Below are 8747 nucleotides of genomic sequence, written 5' to 3' on the forward strand. Positions count from 1 at the left end.
AATATGTTATGCTTTCACCTCTTTCCTCCCCCCCTTCTTAGCAACACTATCAGGAATCATTCTCTACTCTCCCTCCCTCTCCCCAACAACTTTCACATAAAAGTCCTCTCTTGCAACAAAAAGCGTTGAGAAAAAAGCGTGACAATAGTCATATATAGAAATGTGTATTTCATTTTGCACTTGTACTTAAAGTCTGTCATCTCTTCAACCAAGAGGTGTGATTCATGCCTCATCATCAGTTTTTTGGAGTTGTGATTGGTCTTTATATTGATCAGAGCTCTTAATTCTTTCAAAGTTGTTTTTCTTTATAATTTAGTCATTGTATAAATAGTTCTTCTCGTTCTGCTTATTCCCCTCTGCATCAGTTCATACAGACTTTCCAGGTATCTCTGAATTAATCCATTTGGTAATTTTTTACAAAAGAGGCAGTTAGGGGGATAGAGCACCACCAGGCTTGGAGCAGTCTCATAGTCCTGAGTTCAAATTTGACCCCAGGCTGTGTGTCTCTAGGCAAGTCACTTAACCCTGTTTGCCTCAGTTTCCTCATCTGTAAAATGAGCTGGAGAAGGAATGGAAAGCCACTCTTGTATCTTTGCCAAGAAAACCCCAAAGGGGGTCATGAAGAGTTGGACATAACTGAAAATGGCTGAACAATAAAAAATTTCTCATAACAAAATAATATTCCAAAGCATTCACATACCATAATTTGTTCAACAATTTCTCAGTCAATAAGCAACAAATTTGTTCCTAGTTCTTTGCTACACCAATAAGTGCTGCTATGCAATACAATAAACATTTATTAAACCCCTCCGATGTGCTAGGTACTGTGCTGCAAATATTATTGTACATATGAGTCGTGTCCTTCTTTCTTTGATCAGTTTGGGGGTATCCCTGGGTCAAAGACTCCCAGGTTAGTGACATGTTGAGCATAGTCCTAAAGTGCTTTTCCTTGTGGTTGGAATGAACCATACTTCCATTAATAGAGCTTTAGTGTGGCTGTCCTCCTGTGGACCCTCTAACAATTGTTATTTCCCCTTTTTGGTCTTTTGCCAATCTGATGAGTATGAGATAGAATCTCAGAGTTGTTTTAATTGGCATTTTAAACTATTAGTTATTTAGATCATTTTTTTCATTTTGCTATTATGGTAGCTTGGATTTCTTTCTTTAAAAATTTCCTGATTAAACTCTTTGACCATTTATCTATTGGGGAATTGGCCTTGTTCTTACAAATTTCTATCAATTACCTATATATTTTAGATATTCTGTGGTAATTTTGAATGGACTTTTTTTTCTCTTTATGTTTGATTTTGCTGTTAACTTGCAGAAAAGCTGGTAATTTTTTAGGGTTTATTTTATGTTTTTATACTTTCCTCGGTTATTAATTGTATTAATTTTAGTTTAATCTCTAGGGTTCTATAAGTAAAACATCCTATCATCTGCAAAAATGAAAATTTTATTTATACTTTGCCTATGATTACATCCTAAATTTCTTTTCCTTGCCTTATTGTTATAGTTCCCACTTCTAAAATTATATCAAATAAGTTGACAATAGTGACAACGGATGTCTTTTCTTTACTGCTGATCTTGTTGGAAGTCCCTGTGGCATTTCTCCATTACATATAATTCTAATTCTTGGTTTCAGATAGATAATGTCTATCATATTTAGGAGATGCTCGTTTGTTTCTGATTTCTAGGTTCTTTTTTTTTTTTTACAAAAAAGGTTGTTGCTATCAAAAGTTTTTTTGTACTTATTGATATAAGCATGTGATGCTAACTGATCAACTTTCCCAAATTCAAATTTGTTTGCTTTCTTTGTGACTATTCCCCCCTTAACCCTACTCTCTATCTTACACTGCCCACCTTTCCCTGTCCTCACTTGGATACCTGTTTAATGCAATGCATTTCTACATCATTTCTACATGTGTTTGTGTTTGTGTGTCTTTATCTTGCTAATAAAAAAGGGTTTGGTCATGAGGTTCTTTCTCCTCCCATCATTTCCTCTTTGTTGTATATTTTTTAAAATACTTTTTCATTTATATAAATGAAGTCCGGCCTCTTTCCTCACTTCTCTATATTCCTTATTCCATCCCCTTTTTCTTAAAACCAACAAAATATAGTAAAACCACACTCAGATTCTGCGTTTGTCTTGACTCTTTCTGTGATTTTGCAAGATATTAGATTTAAGATATTTATATCTTAAGATATAAGATAAGATATTTTATATATCTTAAGATATCAAGATATTTTCCTTCTCTTAGCATGTTAGCACTTCATCAATATTTAAGTCCCTTTCAAATGCTCAAATATATTAACTTTTCTAATTTCTCTTGACTCCTTGATTTTCCATTTCAAAAATCTCTGCCCTTTTTTTCCTGGTTCTAATAGGTCTGAGTCATCTTTTATTATTTCATGAAATATGGTGCCCAGATTTTTTTTATTTGATCATGGTTTTCATGAAGTTTAGTTATTCTTAAATGATCTTTCCTCAAATGTTTTCCAAGTCCTTTGTTTTCTATAGGAGATATCTTAGGTTTTCTTCTATTTCTTCATCTTTTGATTTTACTCCAATATTTCTTTTTGTGTCATTGAAGAATTTACCACTCTTTTCTTTATATAAAGTTCACACATTTCTTCCATTGATTCTTGTAGTCTTGGTGGCCAAGTCATTTCTCCTCCCTTGCCCCACTCTGCTTGTAATCATAGTGATATTATTCTCTTTTCCTAGATTTGTCTTAATTCGTATTTATAAATGTGTTTTGTACGTGCTCATATTTGCTCTCTCAGTTCTGTGCTTGGTTTGGAATTTCCCTCCATCCCTCTTGGAGGGGTTGGATAGGCCTTCTTTTGTTCCTGTCCCCTTTTCAGTATAGATGCCAGTACCAATGGCTATAGATGGAGTGGCCAGCATCAGGCCTAGCCCTCTGCCTCAGTCTCTGGCTTCTCAGTCTCCTGGAGGCCCATAGTGGTTTTAGGCCAGAACACAGGAATGGCTAAAACTCCACAAAAATGGACAACACTATCATCATTGGACGTGTAGACTCAGGCAAGTCCACCACTACTGGCCCCCTGGTCTACAAATGTGGTGGGATTGATAAGAGAGTCATGGAGAAGTTTGAGAAGGAGGCTGCTGAGATAGGAAAGGGCTCCTTCAAACATGTGTGCCTGGGTCTTGGAGAAGCTGAAGGCTGAGCGTGAGTGTGGCATCACTCCTGATATCTCCCTGCGGAAATCTGAGATTCAGCAAGTACTATGTGACTATTACTGACACTGCAGGCCATAGAGACTTTATCAAGACGGTGATTACAGCACATCTCAGCTTGACTGTGCTGTCCTGTTGGTTGCTGCTGGTGTTGGTGAATCTGAAGCTGGCATCTCAAAGAATGGGCAGACCCATGAGCATGCCCTTCTGGCCTGCACACTGGGTGTAAAACAACTGCTTGTTGGTGTAAACAAAGTGGATTCCACTGAGCCCCCCTACAGCCGGAAGATATGTGAGGAAATCGTCAAGGAAGTCTGTACCTATATTAAGAAAATTGGTCACGACCCTGACACGGCAGCTTTTGTGACAGTTTCAGGTTGGAGTGGTGACAACATGCTGGATGAAGGTTCAAGGTATGGAAAGTCACTCGTGAAGATGGTGATGCTAACCAAACTAACCATACTGCTTGAAGCTTTGAATTGCCCCCTGCCGCCAACTCGTCCAACTGACAAGCCTCTTTGTCTGCCCTCCAAGATGTCTATGAGATTGGCGTTTGTCCCAATGGGTCATTTAAGTTTAATAGTAAAAGATGAGTTAATGATTACAAATGCATCATAAAGACTTCAGGAAGAATGTTCTTGGGGATCATTTGTTTCATGGAAATTTTAAGCTATTACTTTTTAAAATCAGTAATTTTTAAACGGAAACAACTTCATCAAAAATCTGTCACAGAATTTTGAGACCATTTGTGGGGGAGAAAAAGAAAGAAAAAATGAGGGCTTGTGTGGGAGAGCTGAGCTTTCAGGATGTCAACTTAAATGGAAGTTGAGTTAAGCCATTTTAATAAAATATCAGCCTTTCTTTCTAGGTACAAGTAGTCTTCCCAATTTACCGGCAACAGTTTTTCTTTCTTTTGATTAACTTTTCTGACATGTTGCCTTCCTTTACATAATAGGAAGTTCATGATTTTCTCTCCCACAGAAATTCTCTAATATTGTAACTAGGTTCTAGATTTTTCCTTTTAGTTCCCAAGTCTATTATTATTTTTTCCAATTACATCTCTTTCAAATAGATAACTTATAGTACTTTTTCTCACAATATCATTCAATTATTTTATTTCATACACACCTGGAATGGCTGTAATATTTGCAGAATTCATGTAACTTTTTTGCATGTTTTGCTATTTGTTTTTTTATACCAATCTGGCACTTTTATTTCAGTTGAAGTGTAGCTTCAGCTAGTGTTTAATTTTGATGGGAAGAATTTGGTTTCCTTTCCTTAGTATCTTGTGTTTGACTGGTATTCTATGTTTAGAGAAGGAGAAATGGGTTCAAAAGTCTTGTAACTTGCCTAGGTTCACAGATGAACCCAGAAGACAGAGAATGATGTCATGACATGTCATTTCAGCATTCCAAATGCCATTTTTAACACAAAACAGGAAAACAATTTCTCTCCAACACTACAATACCATGCTAGAGGTAGGATGGGATTTGAATCTGGAGTTAGAAGACCTCAGTTTGAATGGAGGTCTGTTATTTACTATCTTTGTAATTTTGGATAAGTCATTACCATCTCTGGACTTCATCACCTTCCTTTCTCAAAAGACAGAGATGTTCTAGAAAATCTCAGGTCCCTATCAGCTCCATAACCTGTGATCCCAACACTACTGATAGCCATGATTTTTTCCTACCACTAATGCTGCAGTTCCCCCCCCCCCGCATTTCTTTCATGCATAGAATAGCGGTAAGCAGAAACAGTAGGAGACATAAGGTTTTCTACGTTTTCCCAGGTGAAAAGATGGGATGAAAAGCAAGCAAAGAAAATTATTTTTTAAGGAAGCAGTATGGAAAGAATGCTGGATAACCAGTTTGAAAGTCTTGGTTGAAATGTGATCTTTGCCCCCTGACCACTGGGGAAATCACTTCTCTTTAAAATGAGGGAGTTGGATCCCTTTCAGCCGTAAGTCTGATTTATTTGAATGCTTAACCTATACTTAAAGAGAGCAGGATTTGATCCCAAGGTCACTCTTTAACTAAAGTTATGTGAATAGAATATTCTTGTGTCTTTTTTTGAGCCTTACAAGAGGCATTTTTGAATCCAGGAAACAGTCAAATACAAGAAATACTTGAGGTGAAAAAAAAAAAGCAAAAAAAAACCAATAATGAAAAATCTGTCCTTGGCTCATGAGAAACTATCCTGTGTCTGCCACCTCATTGATTTTATGAGGCTCCCACAGCACTCAAAAAGTACTTCTGGTAACTCACAACACCAACAGCCAAGAAAAGAATATGTCATCACAGACTGAACAAGATTGCCTACCTGTGCCCAACTTCCAGAAGAAAGCAGGCTGGGCCTACTGGAATCAGGCATCGAGGCGTACAGAAGTTCATTCAGTCACACAAGTCAGGACTATCTTGAGGGTCTACTAAGTACATAGTCCTATACAGAGTAACACAACTCTCTTTTTCAGCAGCAACAATATTAAGTGAAAATAGATGTTATTTTGACTGCTTATTTTTATATTGGAGAACAGTTGCAAGGGTTTGACATGGCACTGGGGAGTGAACTGTTGATATCTGGAAGTCCTGGAGCTTTTGAAGACTAATCTTCAAAACCCATGTGGATGAAATCCAGGGACTTGCACCCCACTGACACACTGCTCAGTTCTGGGCCAGAGATGGGCATCATTTCAGGTCATACCTTTGTTCTAGGTCAATTAGTTCATACGTCTTTTTCAGGAATTTTTACACCCTGAGCTAAGTGCCAAAAACAAATTCCTGGAACAAGCAGCCTCAGTTAGAGGAGGCAGACACCCCCAGGATACTGATATGAGGCCACAGTTGCCAAGACCAAGGAGTAGGGGGTAGGACGGGAGGAAGGGAGAAGAGGAGGTCATCCCAATCAACTAGAAGTTATCTTTTTATTTTAACTAATTGTTTTTGCAAACTAAGTGATAGTCTCTCTTGTTTCTACACTGCTAAAGAATGCTGACTTTATTGCTTTGGAGAAGAGCCCTGACCTTCCCGTGCTAGTTTTGACTCTGTTTCAATACTGGTTTGAATTAGAGCACTCGATTTTGCTGCTGTTGATGTTGCTGTGGGTGTTGTTATTGTCTTTGCTGTGGTTTGGGGAGTATGTATATATGTAATGTATAAGCACGATGCATTTTAAAGGTTTAGTTTTCAGTGAAGGAAAAAATAAAAATATTGGGGGTTGATGCAGTTGGGGCTTCAATAACAGGGTGCAATTAGCTTTGGCCTTTGATTTAGAGTTTGGTTTGTTTCAATATGTATTTAAAAGAAGACTCCGGGCTGCTCTGAATCAATAGTTATTGTATAGCTAAGAACTGAAAAAGGCATACTTTGTATAAGATTATGCTTTGTGTCACTCTGTGAAAAGAAGTCAAAATCATTTGACCACAGTACACTTACCTTAACCCCTTGATGTTCAGACACAAAAACCTACCTCAGCTCAAACATAGCACATTTGTACAAATCCTCTCCAACCTCCGGGTTCCCAAGCGAAACCAAATGCTTCTGCCCATCTAAGCCAAGCGAAATCAAATGCTTCTGCCCATCTAAGCCAAGCGAAATCAAATGCTTCTGCCCATCTAAGCCTAAGCTAAATCAAATGCTTCTGCCAATCTAAGCCAAGCTTCCATGTCCTTTCCCCCCATGTTTCCAAGGAAACACACTGATTGTGAAGAATGCAGGTATTGGCAACCATTTCAGCACTACAAGGATCTCTAGTGTTGGATCTGTGCTGACCCTGCATTGGGTTGAGGTTGAATAAGCTGATTGTTAGGTTCACTTCAGAAAAGACATAGGTTTTTAGGAAAGGAAACAGAGACCTGATTCCAACCCTTTCCTGAAACATAAATCCCTATGATGAACCGTGACAGGTACAAAATCCATCCTACAATTAGAACACTTCCGGCGAACCACTTCTGTTGTTAAAGACCACATGGCATAAAGCTTACAATGTTAGGGCTACAGTCAGAAGCCTGGGTTCAGATGCTGCCCCACGCACTTACTAATTGTGTAACTGTGGGGAATTCACTTGACCTCACAAGCCTTAGCTACTTCATCTCTAAAATGAAGGGGCGGATTGGATCACTTCTAAGGTCCCTTCCAGCTCTAAGTCTGCGGTCCAGATATTTACCAAAGAAGCTCATTCTATTTTTAGACTTTCTAATTATCCCAAATTTTCTCCTTATATTGAGCCAAAATTTACCCGCTTATGTTTTTTCTTCTCTGATCTATTCATTCTCAGGGTTTCTTCCATTCATTCTTCCAAGGATTATAATCATCCCCGATCTTTAATACCATATATAATACAAATGCATTTATATGACATTAGAATGTATTTACATATATGTAGTACGTATATGTACAACATATTTATATAATGTAGATACATACACATATATAGATGTAATTTCTATATATGCAAATGTATTTCTACTTGTAATGTATTACACGTGTATATATAGTGTATCTGCACATGCACACATGTCAATGCAGACACATGCACACAATGTCCTTATAAATATATATGTTTACACACATGCTACATTTACATGTATGTAACATAGCCACGTGTACACCTTGTATATTTACATGCAAATGTAGTGCATACATGTATACAATGCATATAAAATGCGTGTGCACGTACATGCATAAACATGTGTGTGCATACCAGAGTTGTAAATTCTTTTTGATAAAGAGAATGCCTTCTATTTATGCAGATTAGCACCTTCTCTCCAATTTATTTTAGACAATAGCTTGGAAGCACTGAGGTAAATTGATTTACCTATGATCACACAGTCAGTATGGGGCAGCCAGGTAGCATAGTGGAGAGACAGTGATAGGCCTGAAATCAGGAAGATTCATGTTTGTGAGTTCAAATCTAGCCACAGACACTAGTGTCTGAGCTGTGTGAGTCTGGGCAAGTCATTTAACCCTGCTTACCTCAGTTTCCTCATCTATAAAATGATGAGAAGGAAATGGCAAACCACTCCAGTATGTTTGCCAAGAAAATCTCAAATGGGGTCCCTAAGAGTTGGAAATGACTACAAAATAATTGAACAGCAGCAGCAGCAACAACATAATGAATATGTGCCAAAGGCTTAAGCCTATGCCTTTCTGCCCTCACCTGGCTTTCTAGCCTTTGCACCAGAGGTTCTTAATCTTTTTGTTGTCATGGACCCCTTTCTCAGTTTGGTGAAGGTTATGAACCCCTTCTCAGAAGAATGTTTTCAAATAATTGAAGGAAATGCTAAATTTTAGTTAGAACTGAATGAAAATAAAGATGTAATTTTACTCCATTCAAGTTCACAGACCCCTTAAAATCTCTACATGGATAAAGTGGACTCTCTACTACTCTGTGCTTCATCTCACCAAGTCTTTTGCTGGATCTTAACTAAATCAAAATCAAAATTCCCTATGAGGAGAAGTTATTACTCTGATGTTCTAATAATGTTGAAGGAAGGAAGGAAGGAGAGAAAGAAAGAAAGAAAGAAAGAAAGAAAGAAAGAAAGAAAGAAAGA

At 37.7% G+C, this 8747-nt stretch overlaps 1 protein-coding gene and 1 pseudogene across 2 annotated transcripts in view; one reads left to right on the forward strand and one right to left on the reverse strand.

Annotated features, from left to right (window-relative positions):
• The window catches only part of ADGRG2 (adhesion G protein-coupled receptor G2), a 176602-nt gene that overhangs the window by 148140 nt on the left and 19715 nt on the right, over positions 1-8747 (reverse strand). The window lies entirely within an intron of this gene.
• Positions 329-8135, forward strand: LOC138171258 (putative elongation factor 1-alpha-like 3; annotated as a pseudogene).

Source organism: Petaurus breviceps, unplaced genomic scaffold, assembly GCF_028583685.1.
Source record: "Petaurus breviceps papuanus isolate PSGF00001 unplaced genomic scaffold, PetGlider_PUasm1.0 419, whole genome shotgun sequence".
Lineage (NCBI taxonomy): Eukaryota > Metazoa > Chordata > Mammalia > Diprotodontia > Petauridae > Petaurus > Petaurus breviceps.